The sequence below is a fragment of the Prunus avium genome, chromosome 6 (assembly GCF_965620075.1).
Source record: "Prunus avium chromosome 6, drPruAviu1.hap1.1, whole genome shotgun sequence".
NCBI lineage: Eukaryota > Viridiplantae > Streptophyta > Magnoliopsida > Rosales > Rosaceae > Prunus > Prunus avium.
In genome coordinates, this window is record NC_142289.1 from 12,447,345 (window position 1) to 12,472,513 (window position 25,169).

At 37.9% G+C, this 25,169-nt stretch overlaps 1 long non-coding RNA gene and 2 pseudogenes across 4 annotated transcripts; 1 reads left to right on the plus strand and 2 right to left on the minus strand.

Annotated features, from left to right (window-relative positions):
• Window positions 1-1,098: 1,098 nt before the first annotated feature.
• LOC110762800 (uncharacterized) lies at window positions 1,099-4,645 on the minus strand. 4 transcript variants are annotated; one of them, XR_015836437.1, is made up of 5 exons: window positions 4,458-4,645; window positions 1,920-2,006; window positions 1,731-1,828; window positions 1,471-1,529; window positions 1,099-1,301 (listed from the first exon to the last, which is right to left on the minus strand). It is a non-coding gene; the product is annotated as an uncharacterized LOC110762800 (long non-coding RNA). The 4 variants fall into 4 exon arrangements; XR_015836435.1 differs by having other exon boundaries at window positions 1,361-1,529; XR_015836434.1 differs by lacking the exon at window positions 1,099-1,301 and having other exon boundaries at window positions 1,357-1,529.
• Window positions 4,646-11,229: 6,584 nt separating this feature from the next.
• LOC110747198 (homeobox-leucine zipper protein HDG2-like) lies at window positions 11,230-21,408 on the minus strand (annotated as a pseudogene).
• Window positions 21,409-22,356: 948 nt separating this feature from the next.
• LOC148293681 (uncharacterized) lies at window positions 22,357-23,251 on the plus strand (annotated as a pseudogene).
• Window positions 23,252-25,169: the final 1,918 nt, after the last annotated feature.

A 25,169-nucleotide genomic window follows, 5' to 3' on the forward strand; every position in this document is an offset into this window, starting at 1 on the left:
GTGAAATCATTTCCCATGTCATTTCCCAAGGGATGGGAAATGGTGATTCCTTTCCCATGTTTGGTAATGCCGGGAAAGTGACCCGGAAATATCACTTTATTTCCTTTCCCATGTTTGTTTTGAGTAGGAATGGAAAACAAATTTTGTTTAGTTTCCCAATTGTACCCCTATTAAAATAATAAAAAAAATACCAATAATTGTTGGATAAAAATTGTAATTATGAATTGTTAGTAAGGACAAATTAGTCAGAAAAAAAGTTAGTCTTACTTTCCCATGGGAAGGGAAAGTGAAACCCAAGTAGGAAGGAAGGATTCACTTTCCCTCCTACTTTCCCATGTGCTAGGCAACACTTTCCCATGCCTGACTTACCAAATATGGGAAAGCAATTGGTTTCCCATCCCCAAGATTCCTTTCCCATGAACCAAACGCCCCCTAAGGATGTATTTTTAAGTTTTCGTTTTATCAAGTGAAAATTGTATTCCTAATCTAGCCACAAATGACCAATATTACTTCAGAATAGTGCATTATCATCAAGCCATTATGGCCTTCCTCCAACCACAACTAGAAAATACCAAAACAGTCCTGCCGTATAAAGTCATCAAACTTGGTTAACCAACACTACACCAGAACATATCATTTACGGCGCACAAAGCACGCCGTAAAGTGTCATTCACGACGCAAGGCTGCAAGCAGTAAAAGCCCTCGTCGTAAATGATATTCCTCAATTACGACATGTTTTTCCAGTCGCAAATAATCACACGAAAATCACGCCGTAAACCTTATTAAGGCGTACATATAACGTCGTTATAATTACTTTAGATGGCTTGCAATGTGAGCCGTAATTCAGTAGAAGCAATTACGACATGCAGTGTTTGTCGTAAATGAAGACTATTGACTAGCAATTACGGCTTATTATGTATGCCGTGATAGGGTTTTTTTTTTTTTTTTTTGTTTCTTTTTCTAATAATAAATCTCATGTTGATTGTGTCATGTCATTCAATACCTGTTACCTGTTAAAAAACTCAAAATTTATAAAACCATTGACATCTAACCCAGTATTAAAGAAATAGATATCGAACGAGATTAATGAAGGCATCCTTGTGCTTGGATTAATCAATAGAAATTTTCAAATACAAAAACATAACATTTGATTGATGAACTGAAGCACCTAATGTCAATAGAGCCATACAAAAAAGACCAAGCAATTTCCATAGATACTAAGCAGCAGCGAGTGTAGTGGCTAACGCTTCCAGCCCTAGTGTTGGTAGTTGATCATTTCCTCTCAGCACACCAGCTTCTTGCTGAAATATCACCCAGAAAAAATAATGAAAATACATGAGTAAATACATTCGAAAATTACTGAGCAATCTGTTAGTTGTTGATCATTTCCTCTCAGCAAACCAGCTTCTTGCTGAAACATCACCCAGAAAAAATAATGAAAATACATGAGTAAATACACTTGAAAATTACTGAGCAATCTGTTAGTTGTTGATCATTTCCTCTCAATTGGAGATGTCTTCGAACCATAGCTGCATCAGTAATGTGCATGTCAGATCCACAAAACATTCATAACCATCTGACTATCCAAACTGAAAGATAATAAAAGCAGCAAGTCTGTGTTAGGCGAGATGCAGTTGAATGACTCGAGGCTAATTTGTGTTAGGGAATAAATCTGTGTTTCATATGCTCATTTTAAAAAGAGATATCTTTAAAGAAATTGTGTTGCTCACTTTTTTGCTCTGCTAATCGGCCTTGTTGAATCACCCAAGCATCAAGAGCAAGCTTTTTATAAGCCCTCTCAATCACTTTCTCCTCAATAGTATATATACTGTTTGAAAATGAAAATCATGGTTTGATAAAGAACTACATAATGCCACTATCATAAAGAATGACAATATCTACAGTAGCAAGATTAATACCAAGTCCTCCAGCTCTGATAGAAACACTGGAAGCAATGGCTTAAGTGCTTTTGGTGAACAAAATCCAGGTATGAGAATTGCTCCTCCCTGCAAGGTCACAAACATAACATATTAGGATTAATATAGACCATTCACTGGAAAACATTTAGAATACACAAGATATGGAACTTATTTGGAACAAAAGAATCGGGCCACATTAACATTAACAATCTAAACTATTTTCTCACATTCTTCTTCCTACTCTCCTAATCCCTGGAAGTAGATACACCAACTCATACTCAGGGCCGGCCCTGGGTGACTGAAGGCCCAGGGCAAAACTCTAAGAGTGTGCCCTTTATTCATAAATTATTATTTTTTTAATCAAATAATTAATTGAGTGCTGTATTTCCATCATCTTGTCCTATTTTCCCACCCACCATATCTTTAAAATTTTAAAGACAAGTTTATCTTTTTGTAAAATAACTTATAAGGACTTATGTAACTCATCTTAAGTGTAAATCCAGCATGGATGTTAACAATTTTAAAAAATTATTTTAGAATATTAAAAAAAAATGAAAAACTTCATCACTTCCTTCCCAGGCTGCACCAAACAAGCCACCACCCAAACACCACCATCTACCACAAGCCGAATAGCACCCACCCACCCAGCTAGCTCTCAAGACACCTAATCCCCATCAAACCAAATTATCCATAACCCATTCTAAATAATTACCGACCCAATTTGACAAAACTCATTAACTATAGTGTATTGCAATTTGCAAGTATGAGAATCGATTGAAATAGCCTTCCTCACCATTTGAGACAAAAACCAAAAGCCTGATAAGAAAATCCTTGTTTAGAGAAACCTAGGGAGGAGATGCATGCTTTGAGAGAGAGAGAGAGAGAGAGAGAGAGAGAGAGAGAATTCTTATGCCTGCCACCATTGGCGGACCCATAATTTTTTTAGCGGAGGTGCAATATTGACTAAGTATGAAAAATGGTTTTTCGGAATAATCATTTTCTCAAGATAATTTTTGGCGGCTTTTATTCCTTACACATCAAATAAGAAAACTTGATTTTATGGAATTTTAGTATGAAGTATATATTGACTTAATGAGCCATCATTTTTAGCATAAATCGTATTTTGCACTAAAACCGATTTTTCATATTTTTATTTGGTGGGAATTTGATTTTCTAGTATTTTTATTTGAATCCAAATGGGGGGTACTTCCTTATTTACATTGTAAACTTAAGTAAATGGAGTAATATAAAAATAAATGAAAGTAAAAGGACAAAGACATTTACTTAAATGTTGAAAATGGAAATAAGGTAATATGTACACTAGTTGAGCATAGGGGCAATATAATGTAGCCATACCCATTACTTTTAGTTATTTTATTTTTTTATGAGCACTTATAATTTTGTTTTGCATATACATATATATTTTTTTGTCTGATCATATACATATATATAAGCTAATATAAATTTTTTTTGTGCCCTTCTCAATCGTGGGCCCCGGGCGGTGGCCCTGGTTGCCCTGGGCAAGGGCCGGCCCTGCTCATACTAATTTAATATATGAAGCAAGGGAACTGAACTTACAAACCATTGAGAAAGCTTCCCAAGAAACCTGTTGAACAGAAGCTAACATACAATGTTATACACTTGGGAGTCAATAACAGAACATGAAATACTCGACTATCATTGACAGCTATAACAAGCTCAGATATAAGAGATTCGACATCTTCCTCATCTATGACTAAGACCACAATTTCAGCAACCTCCCTTACCAACTTTTGAACTTCCTAACATTTCCAAAGCAACAATATTTCAAATTCAGCCCATTCTTTGCCAGATCCTAAGTTCGGCAGTATATGCCCATTCTTTGTCCATTGCTATAGTGAACAACTTGTTAACTGAAACTGTTTAAAGCAACACGTTACACATATTTTCATAGAGAATCCTTCATCCTGTTACAAATATATCACAGCAGTTAACACAAGTTCAGAATAATTACTCCGAACCTGCACACAGAAAATCAAATGATCCTCAAGAAGGCTCAGATTGTCACACATGACCCAGACTTTGATTTGTTCCCCACAATACACCAGTAATATCCCTCCCCCTTCTCAGCCAATGACACAATGCCATGTTCTTCCCCTTTCATGTAACCAGTGGCAACTCTTGGCATAAACTTTCAGATATATAGGGACAAATGCTATCACCAAATTTTAATTGTTCATAGGGAGCAACTTTCCTCTTCACAGTACTTCAGTGCTATGTTGTAACCCCTAGCTTCTTTTATCTCTATTTCCATTCAACCAACTTCACTGAAATTGAAACTCAACTTCATTGAATTAGAATCCAAATTCGATCAAACAAAATCAGAAATCCAAGTAGAATCTTGGATTCAATAATAAATCACATACATATAGAATCCAAATTCAATCAATTACAAACAAACTTTCACATAGAATCCACAATAAAAGCAAGCGAAGGACATCTAGAACTGAACGAAAACTCAGTATCAAGCATGGAGGTTAGGGATTTAGAAAATAGAACCTTAGGAACTGTCACGGAGAATTCAGCTTTGCTCGAGCAATTGTCTTCTAGCAAACGGGGAACTGGAGCTCTTGATTAACTGTGAGAAAGAATCCAGAAATTGTGAGAGAGGGAGATGGAGAGAGAAGTGGAGCAATAGTCTTTCAGCTTTGCTTGAACGTTCGTCTGAATGAGAAATAAAACGAGGGAAGTTCAAAAAATATATCTTATATTACAAATATATTGAGTCGTTTTGGGCGAAAAAAAAAAATTTGAATTACAAATTACGGCGTGCTCATCGCACGTCGTAATATATATTTGCATTTACGGCGTATTTATAATCACGTCGTTAAAAGACACAAAAAATTACCCTTTTACGGCGTGTTTATATATGCCGCATATATAAATTATTAACGGTACACTTTACTATCTTTTTAAGGCGTTCTTTGTTATATGTCGTAAATATCAGTTATTTACGACACGCACAAAAAACATGCCGTAAATATCAAGTCGTAAAAGCTCTAATTTGGTGTAGACAAGCACCATCAACAAAAAGAAAAGTCACACAACAAACTCTAATCAAGGTGCTTGGCCGTCATCAATCCTCTGCTTAATTTATCATGAAGCAAATCCTCTACTTAATTTTTCTTTACAAGAATTTGCTCGACGTGAAAATATATGACCTTTAAAATCCCCAAAGCAAAGGGCACAATTTAAATCAATACACAGACAAAATAAAATAATTAGTACATGCAGGAGAACAACTTACACAACACACTGATAGAGGGCCATGTGAAAGGTAATCTCTCCCTATAAATGATTGACTAGTGTCACCGAATATTTACGTGTAAGTAAATATCGGGCCAACTGAGTGCTATGTAAAGAAATAAATTTAATTTAACAGTTAGACTAGCGGAGAGGTCAATAGTGTAAGGATTCATAACTTAAGGTTGTTTTTGGTTAAGTATTAAAAGAGATAAACCAAACTGTATTCGGCGTCAAACCCAAGATGTGTAAAGTATAGTTGGAAAAAAAAAACATACAATCAACAATTGGAACACATTTTTGCTTGGTTGGATTCTTAACTTGGCACAATATCCACCAATTGAAAAAAGAAAAAAGAATAATCAAATATTGATAAAGAAGACAAAAAAGGCACCGAAAAGAAAAATTGTGAGAGTGTGTCGTGATCAAGGTTTAAAATATTGCAGGTTTCGAAAATATCGATAGTCCAAAAATACATCAATTTTGATGGAAATATCGGGATATTATTGATATCGGTACAAATTTAATAAAAACCACAGAAATTATAAGAAAAACTTGAAAATTTTTCTTGAAACTTTGGATGATGTTTATTTAGTCAATTATTTATTATTTTATCACAAAATAATTGGAAGGAAATGCATTGCATGATAAGTTTAATTGATTTAAGTTGATTATATAGCGAGCTGACAAACACTGCGAGAGTAGAAAATATGTAGTAATTAATGAAAGAAGATTAAACACACCATAATAATTTATTTATAATTATTTACTACAATATTTTACACTTTATACATTGGATGATAAGATACATGAGTGACTTCGTACCACATAGAGTTCCTATAAGGTTTAAATTTGAGTTATTTACACTAACACCTCCTGAAGTTTTCGGTGGTGGAATGTTTGGCTAATGGTTAAGCTGACCTGGCATTATTGTTAGGTTGTTAAAACGACTCACGTGTTTAGTTTTAAATCTGGTAGATTAGTTAGACTTTTTGCTAGAAGTGTAACTTTACTGTGTAAAACGAATTATTCAGAAATAAGAAATATAGAAAATTCAGATTTGGTTTCTCTACTTTCTCTCAAAATTCTCATGAAACTTCTCCTTTATTCTATATCTTCAACCTCTATTAGCATGGTATCAGAGCAGGTTAGCCCACGTGTGAATGCCCAACGGCCACACGTGCTCCACGTCACCCAATATGAGTTGTCCACGTGTTAGCATGGGTGGCCGTCAACATAAACCAAATGTGGAAGAATTGATTTCATTGTGTATTCACAGAACAAGAGTTACAGCTTTATACTAGAATTGTACAAGACATTCCTATGCTATTGCCTACAATTATGAGTAATCAAATACAAACACGTGGACAACTCATTTCGATTCACTTTGAAGACATTCCTATTCTATTGCCCACAATTTGGAAACCACATGGGGTATTTCAACAAATAAGTCTAAAAAATAAAGGGAGATTTAGTTTTAAAACACAATATACTTTACAAATTTGGAAGATAGGAATACAATTTCATCTAATTAGCATAAGGCAAAAACCAAAATGTAGTACCTAATTTTACAAAAATATCATTAAAAAATATCAAAATTACACACAATGCCACTCCTTCTAAGGCTAGCATATTATGCCACATGTCCATATCTAGCCAACGCCGGCCACCTGCCACCACCATCGCTGAACTCCGGCCGCCGGCCACCTGCCACCACCACCGTTGGCTGCCACCGCCCGTCGCCGGCCTTCCACCGTCTGTAGGAGACCAACTCCGTTGTCCTTTATTCACCTTTTAAAAAAAAAGATTTTGTGTCATTGAATAGACTCGAACCTTGACCCTCAAAGGAGGAAGGCTCACTCACAAACCATTATACCAAACTTGATTTTGTAATATTTATTCAGTTATGCAATACTTATATAAACAATCAACGGTTAAAAAAAAAAAAAATCATTTCAACACTTATTCACACAAAAACTGCAAATAAAAACAGAAACTGCAACAAAAATACAATGTAGATATCAATTATGTTAAAAAAACAAGGAAAGAACAAAAATCAAATTGCAATTAAATGAAAACTGCAAATCAGTTTCCAAAAGTCCAATTTTGAGTTCCCTTGCTCTTGGGTATCTCTAATCTTCTCTTACCCACTCAATTCCTCATATGGGTAGCCTCTACTCTTCAAATTGGCGAGGTTGAAGGCCAAGGAAAGAACAAAAATCAAATTGTAATTAAATGAAAACTGTAATGTAGTTTCTGAAACTGCAACGCAGTTTCCAAAAGTCCAATTTTGAGTTCCCTTGCGCTTGGGTAGTTATACTATTCTCTTGCCCACCCAATTCCTCATCTGGGTAGCCTCTACTCTTCAAATTGGTGAGGTTGAAGACCAAGGAAAGAGCAAAAATCCAATTGTAATTACCAAAACTTCAATGCAGTTTCCAAAACTGCAATTTTGAGTTCCCTTGCTCTTGGGTAGTTTTACTCTTCTCTTGCCCACCCAATTCCTCATTTGGGTAGTCTCTACTCTTCAAATTGGTGAGGTTGAAGGCCAAGGAAAGAGCAAAAATTCAATTGTAATTACCAAAACTGCAATGTAGTTTGTGCAAAACTACAATGCAGAACCTGTGTAAAATTTCACTGAACTAAAGCTTAAATGGTATTGCAAAATATCATATGACAATGATGGCATCAACAGTTTCCAAATCAAGATAAATGCATAGTAAGTGAGCTTTATAATAAGAAGTTGCTTATTTCAAATCAAGACAAATGCATAGTAAGTGAGCTTTATACCATGGAAGAGTTGTTTATTTCATATAGAATATGTAAGATTTGCATTCTAATACAAACTCTAAAGATGGTCTTCTAATCACTTAAGGATAACTAGTTCAATGTCAATTAGGATTACATGGATCTATTAATTTTAAGGCTTGATATATGACTGTTTCAGATAAATACAAGTGCTTAAGGTTTCCTAACTCTAAATGGATTGAGATGCCTAATCCTTTTGGTTAAAGGAGTTTAAGTAATCCATGATGAGGAGGATTCTTAAACTATACCTATAAAAGGGAGGGCCCTATGCTAAGAGCAAGTCCACCCCAAAGGGCTAAGGCAAGGCAAGGGCTGCCACTATTCACGTGAATAGTGGTAGCCTTGCCTTTTTTGGTTCCACCCCAAAAGGCTAGGGCAAGGGCAAATACTATTCATTGTACTTTATTTCCTATTTTTTTATACTTTAAACCATTAATTTTGGTTGCCACGTGTCTTGTTTTTAATTAAACTTTGTTTTCATTTGCAAATATTTATAATAAATATTCATATTATTTAATGCTTTCTTTATTGAATAAAAGGGAAACAATACAACAATTCTTCATACATACGACAAATCTTTCAATCCAACCTAATTGTTTTGATAATTTAACCAATCCGTATTGCTAGGTCCGTCGTCGTGGAAAAGTTTTCTTCTCATCACATCCCTTCGTTTCATCTTCCAATAGGACTTTGTTTCAGGAGACATATGGGTGGTATCCATGGCCATGATTTTCATCTCTCTATCCTCCATGTCTTGTTCTTGTGCCTGCTGCCTTTCAATTGCAAATGCTTCAGCTCGTGCCTTGTCTGCTTCTTCTCTTTTCAAGTCTCTCTCAAGTCTCAGTGCACCATTTTTAGCAATTTGCTCCAAAAATTGTGCACATTCATTCTTCGAAGTGCTCCCTTTCTTCGCCTTTGCCGCTTTTCTCCCAATAGGTCTTGGCGCACGTGGGAGTGGTGAGTCTTGATCCATTGGGGAGTCCACTGGCGAATCGGTTGCCGGCGAATCGTGGAGCGGCGTCTCATTCAACACAACCGGCGGAGTAGTGCAAATTATTTTGAATCTCGAACAATTCTTCACAAGTTCCCAACATTGGTGATTTTGGAAACTTTTTTTGCTTTGCCCCGTGGCACCGAACCACATTTGTGCTTGTATGATCTATTAAAAAAAAATGGAAATGCAACCAAAAAATGAGTAAGGGAGAAAATATAAATAATTTGGAAATGCAAGAAAAAATAATAATTATGCAACAAAATATAAATACATTAGAAATGCAAGAAATAAAATGATTATGCAAGAAAACAATAAATACGGAAGAAAATATTAACAATTTAAAATTGCAAAATAAAAAAATGATTATGCAACAAAATATAAATAAATTAATATGCAAGAAAAAAAAAGTTACATTAAATTAAATAAAACAATAATTATAAATATTTTACCTCATCCGTAAGATTTTGACCGCTTCGAAGGTTCTCCCTCGCTTTTGTCAAAGCATCCCTCCATTTCCCAAACTCTCTATTCAAAATTTTCCACCTGGAGGATAAGGCCATTTCCGTCCGAGCCGAACCGGATTTTTCAGAAAATTCTTCATGAATTTTTCTCCACATTTGAGAAAACTTCATTTCATTGCCTGATATAGGGCAATGACTAACTTTCACCCAAGACTCACACAACGCAATATCTTCCGCAGTTGTCCAAGCGCCTCCGGCTTCAACAGAAGATGCCATTGATCTTTTGATACAAATGGAAACTAGTAGAAAAATGTGAGTTGAATGGAAAATAAATTGGAAGGAGAAGAGTTTATATGAAGATTGGTGTGGAAAGTGAATGAAATTGATAGGTATTTATAGAGAAAAAATCCAGAATTTTTTGGTATTTTTTGGTATTTTTTTTGAATTTTTTTCGCATTTTTTTAACCCAAAAAAATCGAGTCCGTTGGATTTCTGGACAAAAAACGATCGAAGCATCCGGGAAGCGCCACGTGGCGTCTGCCAGTTGGGGGCTGTCAGTCGCTGACGTCAGCGTGGTGAAATCAATTTTTTTTACCGTTGGCGCGTGTATTTCACGCGCCAACGGTAAAAAAAAATTTGATTTGCGTCAGCGCCTTCGGGCTGAAGCCCAGTCAAATTCTGCCCTTGGGCTGGTGGGACCCAGGGCTTGTCCGGGCTGCTTTTCCTGCACTGGAGGTCCAATTCGTGCTGGGGGGGCCTGTTGCCCTGGCAAAAAGGGCTGCGGTGGACTTGCTCTAACGGCAATTACACATTCTCATATCATTCTACCAGAACCTGCTGTAGAATTCCAGTTTCCTTCCAATACAAGAAATCAAAGTTCCAGTGCAGTAATTGTCACAATGTCGGATCAAGGTATGTGTTTTGAGTATATAAACCTAGAAAAGATTTACATAATAGACCTAACAAGTTCTCAGTAGACATAAACAGGGAATAAAAATGAAGCAATTCAAATTACCTTCATGCACCCGCCAGCCCACATATCACCATATCTTCCAATTGGCTCACCAATACCCATGAGTCCAAAGTACATTGCTGGGAAAATCAGTTCACGGTTGAATGCCAAGTTCATACCACACATAGGAAATAGAGTTCCCCCAGGTATGATCAGAACTACATCAACAAACCCGAAAAAAAAATCAAGAACAAATGAACAGGCAATTATGTAAAAACTCAAACTGCCACACCACTTCCATGAGAAAGATTGAGATGTGTGAAAGACACTAATAACCGGAACGAAATGCAAGATTCTCCAAATTAAGTGACACCATCTACACATGTGAATGGAACATAAGAAAAAAAGAAAAAGAAAAAAGGATTCAGTTGTGTCCATGCATTCCAAGTATTCGAAAAAAAGATATTCAACATGAACTCCTCCTGAAACACTAAGTATTGGGACCATTTTGACTCGTTTGAGGAAGTCAAATCCCGAACCCCTAATCTCTTATTTAAGTTACAAATTAAGGATCATGTAAAAATGCACTATTGACTTCTCTCTCTCCTCCTGTGTATAAGCCCAAATCCCTTACCACCATCTGTGTCTGTGTTTCTCTCCTTTCACCTTCCTTCCTCCACCCCAAAACACTGCAAAAAAATAAAATAATAATAACACAAATAATTATTAAACGGACCAAACTAAGAATTCGTTGTAACATATGTGACATGTAATTAGTTTACCTAAAAATTAACTGAAGTTATGTCATGAAATTCATGCAGTGTCGCAAGACAATGCAGCTTTGATCCTCTCCACAGTGCAAGCAATCAGATTGTTAACTATTGCCACTGACCCGAGAGAGAGCTTGGCGGTCGGGGCATAATCAACCAGAATCTGAAAGGCAACAGTGAGAAGGGAACCACCAAAGCCAGAATCCCCCATGCCTCCTCCATCTGGAAGGATGGCAAAGCCAGAAGGAAGAAGAGCAACATAGTCAGGGTCACTCCCATTTAGTACCACATTCATGGCAACAATGTCCACTGGAACATAAATCACAAAAGAAGCTGTTTGGTCTGTGCAACTCTCTTGCAGTATCAGCATGTTGCTCTGGCTTGAATTCGCACTCTACAAAATTAAGTTCATTTTTGAAAAGGGCAAGGTTAATAATTCATCAATTGTGATTAGGGGCAGAATATGGATTAATTAAGAAAATTAAAATAATAATAACAATAAGATCAAGCTACATTTACTCGCAGTAGAGACACGCAATTTACAGTGTCGCGACCATTAGCAATGTGTGCCATTTCTTGAACAATTCCACCATTGGAAATAATGTCCCACTGCAACCACAAGTGATGAAGCTCAAGTAATTAGTCGAACCATTTTCTATATGTATTTCATGAATAATTTTAGAATACTAAACTTCCATCTTGGTTTTTCTCGAATTGACCGAAAAGAAAACAAGACCACACATTTTTCGTTTTCTGAAAAACAAATGTTTTCCATATTATGAGTGAAGTGAAAATCATACACATTTTCCCATTTTAGAAAAATTACTTGAAATGTGCATGTGATTTCCAGATATGCTAATGCTTGTCCACTAATGGTAAGACTTTGTATGCATATGCCACGTAAAGAATGAAACCAACCGAATCCTGTTTCATGTACTAGGTTTGGTACATTATTCTGAGATACATATGTCATGAAGGTCCGTGCAATAATTTGGTTAATGTATTGGATCTGATAGATCATCCTAAGAATTTGAAGGATAATTAATTCACGTACCTCATTACGAGAGTTCTCATCACGGAGGAATTCAAATACCCTTTTGGGAGGAATTGGAAGCCAGAAAGATGTGGCGGCGCTGAGCACAATACCGGGAGGCCTTCTAGGATCATCCACGCTCTTTCGGGTCATCACCCGAACATCATCAGCCTCGGTCCCAGACAGTGTTGTCCATTTGTGAGTGGTTGATGCGCTTACTCCAGCACAGAAGCTTATGACCATCCTTTCAGCCAATTTTAACATGCTTTTTCTGCCTTCTTGATTTGTAATCACTAATTAATCATGCATTTTTTTTTTAAAAAAAAAGGCTTAATTAATGAATCCACGTGCATGCACGGCATGCTATATTAGACACATGCAATCTTTTAAGAGGACGTCTCTCGTGTTAGACAATACTACAACGTAGAAGAATAGCCCCACACAAAATTTTCTCACCATATATACAGAAAAAAAAAATGGTTACACTGTAAATTATATTGTTCTTACCACCAACATCACCAGTAGGGATGTTTGATGCCAGGGAACTGGTAAGACGTTCACATTGACTGTCCAAGGTAGCGACCCATCGTTTCGCCCCAAATGTGTTGCTAGAGTTAACCAGCTGCTTGTACAGATTGTGAACACCACATTCATCCACGTCGACATGCTCAACCCATGTAACCTAAAGCACCAAAAGTTTTAAAATTAAATGACAAATAATGTAATGAGTTAAATACATGATGCAAGTCAAATATGAATCAGGGGAACACAACAAGCTGGAAACATGGAAAAGCTTGTCTACCACCTAGAAACGCCTTTCCATGTTTTAGGGGAACACAAGGGGAACACAACAAGCTGGAAACATGGAGACATAATTCATGCTTTGGAGATTGTAATTGATTGTGAATTGTGAATTGGGGATTGTAACCAACGGATAGCTATCTAGCTATATGCCTATACTTGTAGATATATATTCAATATGTGCAATGAGAAAAATCAGATTTGCATTCTCTCCAAAACCTCTCTTATTTCACATTCTCTACTTTCTCAATTACACTATCTTTGGCATGGTATCAGAGCAATCGATTTTGGTTGCCTCTGCATAACCTTGTTTTTGCCTAATCTCTACCTATCCTTACCCATTGCTGTTATATCATTCTTATCTCATACTTTGCCTTGCCTCAAAATTGGTCTTGATCACAAGTCCTATTTGTGCTCTTGTTTGCTGAAGTTCTAAGCTATTTCTTTCTCTTAATCTATTTACATCATGGGTGACACCAACGACACAATCAACTCCACGGCCGACTCCTCTAAGATCGACTCCACCAAGATCGACTCCACAAATCCACCACTCCGGTCCTCTCATGACTTCTCTCAAATTACTCATGATAAGTTGGATGGGTCCAACTACCCTGCATGGTCTCGTAATGTTCGCTTGGCCATCACTGCTCGTCGTATGGCTGGTTTCATTAATGGTAAAAAGATTGCCCCTGCCATTGATGATCCTAGCTATGAAGCTTGGGATGAAGACAACTGTTTGGTGCAATCATGGCTCCTCAACTTCATGACAAAAAATGTACGTGCCTTATTTGATCATTGCTCAACGGCTTATGCGGTGTGTGACGCAGCTTGGAAGACATACACTATTACTCAGAATAGCTCCAAGTTGTACCAACTCCGTCGTTAGTCTGTCACCACCTCTCAAAGTGGTGAACCTGTGAATGTCTTCTATGAAAAATTACACGTAATATGACAGGAAATTGATAGCCTCCATCCCTGCAAACATACCAATCCCAATGATGTGGCTCTTCACCAACAAGCACTTGAAGTTGAACGTGTGTACGATTTTTTGGGAGGACTCGATCCCAACTTTGATTCTGTTCGTAGTCGGATTCTTGCTATGAACCCGCTTCCAGCAGTCATTGAAGCTTATTCACTTGTGGTAGAAGAAGATAATCGCCAATCTTCCATGCTTGGCGGTGGAAGTGCAATGGCAGTCAAGCCCTATCGGCCACCACACCGTACGTCCTCCGGACTTCCCCCCCGGGGTCCCAAAACTGACGATGCAAAGGGAACTCAGAAGTGCACTCATTGTGGTGGCAATCATCTTGTTGAGAAGTGCTTTAAGCTTCACGGTTATCCTGAGTGGTGGGATGCTCTCAAGTCCGGCAACAAAACACCCAAGGCAGCATGTGTTATAACTACCGATGCTTCTCCATCTTCCACCCTACTCTTCGACTCCGAATCAGGTACACGACCCACTACATGGATAATTGACATAGGTGCCACTGATCATATGACTTTTGACTCTACTATGTTTTCCACATTATCTTCTAAGTCTCGTCATCCTTACATCACTAGTACCAATGGAGTTCCTTATAATGTTGCTGGTGAAGGAACAATATCACTTTCCCCTTCCTTATCTTTATCTCATACACTACTTGTTCCCTCCATCAATTGCAATTTGCTGTCTGTTGGAAATTACTTGACTCACATAATTGTTATGCCACATTCTATCCTTCCCATTGTATTTTTCAGGACCTCACGACTCACGCGACGATTGGGCATGGTAAACGAAGAGGGGGGTTGTATTCCTTGACGGTCTCTTCATCACCAAGGGCAGCTCATACTCATGGTTCCAGCTCACAAGCTCGCAATCAACACCAGATTTGGCTCTAGCATCGTCGCCTAAGACATCCATCCTTCGGATATCTTCAACGTTTGTTTCCGTCTTTGTTCTGTGGCTTAGATAATCATCAGTTTCAGTGTGAAACCTGTGTATTGGCCAAAGCCATCGAACTGTTTTTCCCTTAAGTGATAATAAAACGGAATTCCCTTTTGATTTGGTTCACTCTGATGTTTGGGGTCCTGCTAAAGTTTCTTCCAATGGCAAAAGATGGTTTGTTACATTTATTGATGATTGCACTCGCATGACTTGGGTATATTTACTAGCTCATAAAAGTGATGTTTCCGCTGCAATCCGTGAATTTCATGCTATGATTACCGCACAGTTCCAAGCCTCCATCAAAGTATTCCGGTCTGATAATGGTGGGGAATATGTGAACAATGTCTTGGCACAATTCTTCCGAGACCACGGCATCATTCATCAAACCTCCACATCTTTTACTCCGCAACAAAATGGTGTTGCAGAGCGAAAGAATCGACAATTACTTGAGGTTGCTCGTGCATACATGCTGGATAAATCGGTCCCTCACTACTTATGGGGACATGCCCTTCTTTCTGCAGTCTATGTAATTAATCGAGTGCCTAGTAGTGTTTTGAAGTTTGAAACTCCACTGAAGACCTTGGCTCGTCACGTCTCTCTTCCTACAGTCCTCAAGTTGCCTCATCGCATATTTGGTTGTGCTGTATATGCTCATGTTCCATCTCATCAAAGAAGTAAACTGGACCCTTGTGCCATTCATTGTGTGTTCGTTGGGTATAGATTAAATCAAAAAGGATACAAGTGTTACCATCCTCCTACTCGTAAGCTCTTTGTCACCATGGATGCCACATTCCATGAAGATTTATCATACTTTGAAGCTTCTACGCCCCCTTTAATTCAGGGGGAGAGGAGGAATGAAGAGAAGGAAGAAAAAGTTCAAGAAGAAATTCAAGTCTGTCCAAATACGACCGGTCGCCTTGCTCCAACAATTCTGAAATCGAATCTGTCCAAATACGATCGGTCGCAGCCCAGAAACGACCGATCGCTTTTGTACAGATCCAGAAACGACCGGTCGCACGGACCTCAGCGACCGGTCGCATGGCTCCAGCGATGAAATACCAATCTATCCGAATGGGACCGGTCACTCAGAACCCAGCGATCGGTCGCCGATCCCCTGTGAACTTGAAGATAGCTATTTGGACAGCGATGAAGGTACTGAAAAATTGTCGTTCTTATTTGGTGACGATCCCGGAGGAGACAATCCAAATGTTTGCTGTGATCAACTACAAAATACAACCCCTCCTTCTCAACCATCGAAAAAATCATCTCGTGAGGAAGAAACACTCGAGGTAATTCCCGAACCACCTAATGCTACACCATACACTCTCCCACCTAGGACCACTAGAGGAAAACCCAAACCTCAATATTGTCCTGACCTTACTGCCAAATCTAAATATCCCATTAATAACCATGTTTCAACTCATAGATTGTCAAAGTCATATGCATCATTTGTCAATCAATTATCTACTGTATGTGTTTCAAATAAGTGGCAGGATGCTATAACAGATTCCAGATGGGCTGAAGCAATGGCAATTGAAATGGAAGCTCTGGAAAAGAATTCTACATGGGAAATGGTTCAGTTACCACAAGGGAAGAAACTAGTTGGATGTCGGTGGATATACACCATTAAATACAAAGCTGATGGATCCATAGACCGATAAAAAGCTCGATTAGTGGCCAAAGGGTATACACAAACATATGGAATTGACTACCAGGAGACATTTGCACCTGTTGCCAAGATCAACACCGTACGTGTTCTCATGTCATTGGCTGCAAATCTTGATTGGCCATTGATCGGTGCATATTTACATATCATTTTGTACCCTTCTAGCTTATGATTTGGTTATGTTTTTTTTAGTTAAACTTGTGCTTTTAATCCTTTTTGTGTTTATCTTTCAGTTCATTGAGCTTTAGGTAATAATGATGGCTTTAGAGAGCATAATTCATGCAATTCAAGCATGTTAAGGCTTAATTTGGATGAATGGATGAAGAGCTTAAAGACAAACTCATTTTGGCTACAGCCCCCTGCCAGTCCAGTTCCGTAGGTCATATTGCAAGCTTTGTTTCAACAACCTACATAGCTCGAATGAGGCCACATTCTTCATGAAAGTTGTTCCAATTGGTGTGTCCTATAACATATCCAAAATTCAGCCCCATTGGATAAATCTGGAGTCCGTTACCTAGCAAACACAGAAGCATGCTCAGGATGGATCTTATCAGCGCGGAAAATGAGTTAGCAATTTGTTTTGGCCTTAACTTCTTCCTCCGACCTTGGATTGGCCCAAATAACATATGGCTGGAAAGAAGACATTCTGAACTTCAATTTAGAGTGCTTAAAGTCCTAATTTGATTAAGGGAAGCCCAAGTTGTAAGCCCTTGAAGTTGCTGGTCATGCTGACCTCAGCATGTGCTGGTTGGATGCTTGGTCATGGTGAGCTAGGTATGAGCTATCATTTCTGGTTGGAAGCTTGGTCATGGTGACATGAAGATGAGCTAGGGCTGCTGGTGGGATCTATTGGTAAAGTGCATCACCCAATTTAGATTTTCTAATACAAGTGCATCAACCATTTCAGATTTTATAAAACAAGTGTTGTATGCATTAGCCATATTGAATTCAGATTTTCACTTCCCCTAGGCCTATAAATAGGGAAGTTCTCTAAGCTTGTAAACACACCCCAAGGGGGGGAGCTCTCAAACACTTCTCTAGAGCTCCCTTCCCTTCTCTCCCTCAAATTCTCTTAGTTTTCCTTTCTAGTTTTCAATTGTTATAATGAGATCTTTGTGCTAAAATTCTCCTTAAGTTTTTCTTAGTTCCACTTTACTTTTCATTATGTAAATTCTTTTCTTTAGTTTCAAGTTTGATTAGTTTCCAAGTTTCAATTATGGTTTTTGTTCTTATTCATTATGCTTATAAGTTAATATGCTAGTTTGAATGATTGATCACCATTTAGGCTTGCATGTTAGCTATCTTGGTTTGAATTAAGAGTATACACCATGCTTTAATTCGAATTGAACTATGAATAGGAAGAGTATGTATGGACATTCGACAACAGGGATTAGATACATACTTGGTTGTTTAAATTGTTCTTCTATGCTTAATGGGTTCCTAATGCTTAATTTTAGGTTAGACAACAAATATCAAATTAGGGAATTAGGAACACAAGGTTATGACCACACACCATGGCTTAATCATACTTTAGCTAGAATCAATCCATTAATCTAATTGAACTTGGGAACTTATTTGCTTGAGGTATTTCCTTTTTCTTGTTTTATTTATTTCCTTTTTTTTCATTTCTGTTTTGTGTAGGAGAAATGAATGGGATCATTCAATCACCAATCCTCGTGGGATCGACCTCGCACTTACATACGCTATACTACCGAACGGCTCGTGCACTTGCGAGTATCACAAGTTGAGGATGCAGCTTAATCCATTTTGGTGCAGCTGTATCTACACAACAGCCATTACTGCAGTATGATGTAAAGAATGCATTTCTTCACGGGGACTTGCAAGAAGAAGTGTATATGGAACCACCACCAGGGACCTCTATGACATTCGGTCCCAACACCGTTTGCAAGCTGAGAAAATCATATATAGGCTAAAGCAGTCACCACGAGCCTGGTTTGGAAAATTCACCGATTCCATGAAGCGTTTTGGGTACACTTAGAGCAACTCGGATCACATTTTATTCTTAAAGCGTCGTGGTGACAAACTTACGGCCCTTATCATCTATGTTGATGATATGGTGGTTACCGGTAATGACAATGGAGAAATGAAGAATCTGCAGAAGCTCCTTGCTAGTAAATTTGAGATGAAGGAATTAGGTGAGTTACAATATTTTCTTGGCATAGAAGTTGCTAGATCAAAACATGGCATATTTCTATCCCAACGAAAATATGTGTTAGATTTGTTGACAGAAATTGGAATGCTTGATTGTAAGCCAGTTGACACACCTATTGAGCAGAACCACAAGTTAGGGATGTATCCAGATCAAGTACCCACTGACAAAGAAAGGTATCAAAGATTGGTTGGGCGATTGATTTATCTATCACACACACACCCCGACATAGCTTATGCTGTGAGTATAGTAAGTCAGTTTATGCATCAACCAAGTGAGGCACACATGAATGCAGTAACACGGATTATGAGGTACTTGAAGGCTGCCCCTGCAAAAGGGTTGATGTTCTCCAAACATACACCTATGGACCTAGAAGGATACATAGATGCGGATTGGGCAGGATCCATCACAGATAGACGTTCTACTTCTGGATATTTTACATTTGTGGGGGGCAACTTAGTCACTTGGAGGAGTGAGAAGCAAAGAGTTATGGCTAGATCAAGTGCTGAAGCAGAATTTAGGGGAATGGCTCAAGGAGTGTGTGAAATGCTCTGGTTACGGAAATTTCTGAAGGACCTTGGAGTTAAATCATTAAAGGCTACAAACTTGTACTGTGACAACAAAGCTGCTATCGAGATAGCACATAACCCAGTACAACATGACCGTACCAAACATGTGGAAGTCGACCGACACTTCATCAAAGAGAAACTAGAAAGGGGTATAATTAAGTTTCCGTTTGTAAACTCGGAAAACCAACTTGCTGACATTCTGACGAAGGCCGTATCAAGCAAGTCTTTTATGACTCACTTGACAAGTTGGGCATGCGTGATATCTTTGCACCAACTTGAGGGGGAGTGTTGACAATGACTTGAGACAAGCTGGAAACATGGAAAAGCTTGTCTACCACCTAGAAACTCCTTTCCATGTTTTAGGGGAACACAAGGGGAACACAACAAGCTGGAAATATGGAGACATAATTCATGCTTTGGAGATTTGTAATTTATTGTGAATTGTGAATTGGGGATTGTAACCAACGGATAGCTATCTAGCTATATGCCTATACTTGTAGATATATATTCAATATGTGCAATGAGAAAAATCAGATTTGCATTCTCTGCAAAACCTCTCTTATTTTACATTCTCTACTTTCTCAATTACACTATCTTTGGCATGGTATTATTAATTACATTACCTTTGAGTATCCATTTGGCATTTCTTGGATGAGACATCCAGAGGGCCTTCTTTGGCATGACCTTGGTGCAGGATTAGGGTGCAGAGTGTCCAAGGAGTCATCAACCACAGCCCAAGTGCCATCAGCATGTTGTTTGCAGTACCTTATATAATTAACCACGACAAGATAATGTTATTAAAAATATTTAATGACAAGGGAGAATATATATTATAACACTTGCAAGGCTCCATTGTAATTTCCAGCCACTCCAGTTGACAGCACTTCCAGAGTCATAGCTCTCGACACAATCCCAGAAAACACAGTCGACCACTGATTCTAAACAAGATGATAAGTAAAACAAAAAATGATTAGGGTTTATGTGTTATTCCTCTATTTAAAGACATAATTAATATTTGTTCAATTTTGATGACACAAGTAAATAAGCTTACCACATCCATAGCAACAAGGTTGATGTGGTTCATGATAACAACAGCGCTCTCACGCGAAGCTTCACATTTGAAATGATTGTTTGGTTTTGGAGCAACACGAGGGAATGTTCTGATGTACTCGTCTTCATTGAACACAGTGGTGTTGCCATCAAGGCTGGTCGTCCACAAGGGTTCACCCATTTGAGCCATTCTGATTAGCTCTTCCATGGCTGCCACTACAATCTCGATTATCAGTGGCTTGTTTACCTCATCGAATGACATATCTCCGATGGTTATCGGGCCACTGCAATTGGGGCAAGAGGCACTGCCTATAGGGCTTCTCTGTACCACATGTTATCGGCATGAAGCTTTTCATTTTCATTACGAACTTGTGTGTTCTCATGAAGCTCGTGCTGAGTCTGTCAAAAAACATTAAAGAACAAACAAGAAAAAGTTAAGCAACTAATAAATTTAACAAAGAAAAATAAATAAAATAAAGTTGTGTATATTCCCAAACCCATTTTAATTAAGAACGTGTCATGAACAAAACATTATATACCTTCATTTGGGTGCGCTTATTTTGAAACCAAAATTTCACTTGTAATGGTTCCAAAGCTAATTCCCGGCTCAGTTCCTTCCTCTGCTTGTCATCTGGGTGGGGACACTCCTTAAAGAAACTAAATAAGAATATCCGGAAAAAAAAAACCAGAACATTAATTCAAGGTTAATTTTTTTTTTAAAAGGACCATTATGAACTCATTAACAAGAGCTTGTTTAGGGAGATGTGAGCTTAAATACTACTCATGCTTCCATTTCTTGGATCTGATGCTAAGTGTGGCGGTGGTAATGCTTCTTTTTCGGGCGAGGATCTTGGTCGTCACCGGAACCGCGTTCAGGGTTGTCTCTGTCGGATTTGGTAGCGCTATCAAAGTCATCGTCTCGGATTTGGGCAATATCGCTCTCAGATTTGTTTGGGGCCATGTCCAGCGGGTGCAGATGGCCAACTTCCATCAAGTTTGGCTGGAACATATCCAGAGAGCTTAAAGATTTTGATTTTGATCCCAAGGCTTAGCAAGCTTATGGTTTCTCAATCTAAAAAAAAGAAGAAAGAAGAACGCATACACATACATTTATATATGGACATGGACATCTCAAAATGCACCTCTCAAAACGTGCGTTTGGGAACAAGAAAAAAATTGCAAATCATAATAAATTTCCCATGCATCATCATTTTATCAAATTAATTTAATTAAATTAAATAGGCCACATTGATGCTAGCATCCATCTAGCAAACAATATCAAACGGATATTGTAACAATGTGGATCTTTTCTTTGAATAAATCATTGCACCACTTCAGTTATGATCATATTGTTCATGTTGATGAGGTTCAAATGGCAAGATGTTTTAAGCTTTTCACTGTATATAATTTATTTTCAAGCTGTATGTCACTATGTTGGCCCGTTATAATATATCTGATAGGACAAAATTAGCTTTTATAATAATTGGCTGGTCTGAGATAGCAGTGGATAAGATAAAGCTTTGGAATGAATGGCCCTTATAATTCTACCACTTTCAGTTTTAGCCTTGTCAAAATTCCCCCTCCTTCTTACTCCCCCTTGTAGAAAGTTTTAATTAAATAGCAATTTGAGTGTTACACGTGAGGCTTATTCTTTTTGTTTTTTAATGGTCATTTGGGTCAGCAACCAGAAGATTATATATGCCCGGACTCTTCGATTAAACTGAGTGTAAATTTTACACAGTTATTTTCACTTCCAAAAATATTAGCCCATTATATGCCAGCCGATATGTCTCTTTGTCTTGTACTTTTTCATTTGTTTAATATTACTTTGACAAAAGCAACAAATAAAACTCATGACATTTCATCATGTTGTCTCTAATATAATATTAATAACCTAATAAAAAACAATATAGGGGTATATCTCTTCTCCCATGGCACAGACAATTACGGCGTCATGGAAAGCAGAGACGACTTCTTGAATGCGTCTGTGCATGTCGCGACAAATGGTTTGGGGACGGTTGAAGTTGTAATTGCTAGGGTTTCTCTAAACTAGAAGCGAAGGAAAGAGAGAGAGGAAAGAAGAAAGAGAAAAGAGAGAAAAAGAAAGGAAAGCAGAAAGAAAATGTCTTATTCCTTCCAATCTTCTTTGGATCTTAATTTAGCTCCCCCAATACAGACAATGGTGCAATCACTTGCACCAGTCTGGGCGCCCTATTTTGCGTTCTCAAGAGGATCTGTGACCGTCAATGACTCGTTACTCCATGACAACGATGTTGCCATTGGAGTTGCGAGGAGTCTGGTGACTCCCAGAGATCTACGCATATTGGGAATGAGAGATGACAACCGCCTAGTGAGCGATGTCGTGGCAATGGGCGTGCAGAGTGCTGCATGTATCGCAAGTGTGGGGCATCGCCTCATTGCGAAAACTCATGAGGTGCAATTTCTAAAAGCTCAGTTGACCGCATAGCAAAAATTGGTTGATGAATATCAGCGCGACAACAGAAGATTGAAGAAGGATAAGGCAAAAAGGGAAGAGGAGCACCGTCGCCAGCTTGAGTTTTTGCGGGCAGAAAATGAAAAGTTTTCAAAACTAGTAACTTTTTATGCTAAAGAAACGCAAAAACAGCCAGAGGCCTCGGAGCGACCAAGTAAACGCAAACGCGGAGATGACGACTCTAGTTTTGCTGAAGCTAAGGGAGTGATTTTTGGGAGCTCAAGTGATGAGCCCCAAGAAGAGGTGCGTGAAAATCCGGAAGAGGATATTCAGAGTGCAAAACTAAAGGCTCCTTTGGTGGAATTATGAAGCATGGCGAGATGATGATGAAGAAGATGAGGAAGAGGATGAAGAAGAAGAAGAGAGAAAAAAAAATGTTGTTTGTTTGTTTTTTTTTTTAATGCAACTTGTTTGAAGTGAAATAAAATTTGTTTTTAACACTCAGTAAAAAAAACTAACTAACCACACCACGTAAAAAAAAACTAACTTAACAAAAAAAAAAAAAACTAACTTAATAAAATTGTATGATTAATTGTTGAGATGCAAATACAAAGATCAAATAGAACAACACCATAAATAAGGCAACGTGATAGTAGCCCACTTAACATGCCACGCCCACTTGGAAGGAAGAACACCCTTGGAATAAATCAAGACCAGGAGAGAGGGAGGGTAATGGTTTGCCCATCTAATAGATAAATTAATGAAACGGAGTATGAGAAAAATAGAGAACAAGAAAGAAGGTGGAGTACGAGAAAAAAAAAAATGAAGTGCAGAGAGATGGTAGTAGAATATGGGATGAAGGGAATAAGGAAAAAAGGAGATGTCTTCCCATCATAGCAAAAAACAGCATTATTAAAGACAAATGATGATGTCTTCCCATCATTGCAAAAAAACCCCTTCATGTTGATGATGTTCAAATGGCAAGCTGTTTTAAGCTTTTCTCTGTATATAATTTTTTTTTTAACTGTATGTCACTATGTTGGCCCGTTATAATATATCTGATAGGACAAAATTAGCTTTTATAATAATTGGCTAGTCTGAGATAGCAGTGGATAAGATAAAGCTTTGGAATGAATGGCCCTTATAATTCTACCACTTTCAGTTTTAGCCTTGTCCAAATTCCCCCTCCTTCTTACTCCCCCTTGTAGAAAGTTTTAATTAAATAGCAATTTGAGTGTTACACGTGAGGTTTATTCTTTTCGTTCTTTAATTGTCATTTGGGTCAGTAGCTAGAAGATTATATATGCCCGGAATCTTCAATTAAACTGAGTGTAAATTTGACACAGTTATTTTCACTTCCAAAAATATTAGCCCATTATATGCCAGCCGACATGTCTCTTTGTCTTGTACTTTTTCATTTGTTTAATATTACTTTGACAAAAACAACAAATAAAACTCATTGTTATAAAACTAAAGAGATTGTAGAGAGAATTGAGATATAGAGAAAGCATAGAAGTCTGATATTGAGTTATTTTCTATGTCTTCTTCGTTGGTATATCTTTACAAGTAGAAAATGATGCCTCTTTATAGGCAAGGCAAATGGCTCCCGTGAGTCACAAGGGAGACATCATGATTCTCCTATCCAACATCATTATTTCATCTTTTGACTAATACAACCTCTTTTACTCATGTGGGCTTCATCTCTCACTTTACAACACTCCCCCTTGAAGACCACATGTATGGAATATGCGTCGTTAAAAACCTTGCTAGTAAAACCCAGTGGGACAAAAACTTGTCAAAGGGAAAAAGAGTACATAACCATGTGTAACATAAAATTTTGTGTATATTGATGCGCGTGCGACACTGCCTAGTTAAAACCATGCCAGGAAAAACCTAGTGGGATAAAAACCTGGATGAAGAAAAAAGAGTACAATGTGAGAAGATCTTTATTGACAGCACGCTCTCCCTGATGCTTGACAAAATATCTTTAAGCTATATTGTTGATCATCTTTTTGAATATCATAGTTGGCACTGCTTCTGTGAGTCAATCTTGTAATATTGTTGAATGCTCCCCCTGAAGAATATCTCCACCTGTAATCTTCATGACTAACGTTTTCCAGTAAGCGACCATAGAAATTTTCAGAGTCCGCGTATCCAACAAAATCTGGGCTATTTGTAAGTTCACTTGAAAAGAATATGCCTATATATGGTGTTATGCGGAGATAGTATCATTTATGCCTCACATCATCCCAAAGTGTTGGTGATAGAGTTGAGCTTTATTTGGAAAATACAATGTCCGGTCCAGTATATTTCTGGAAAATCATTTAAGTACCTAA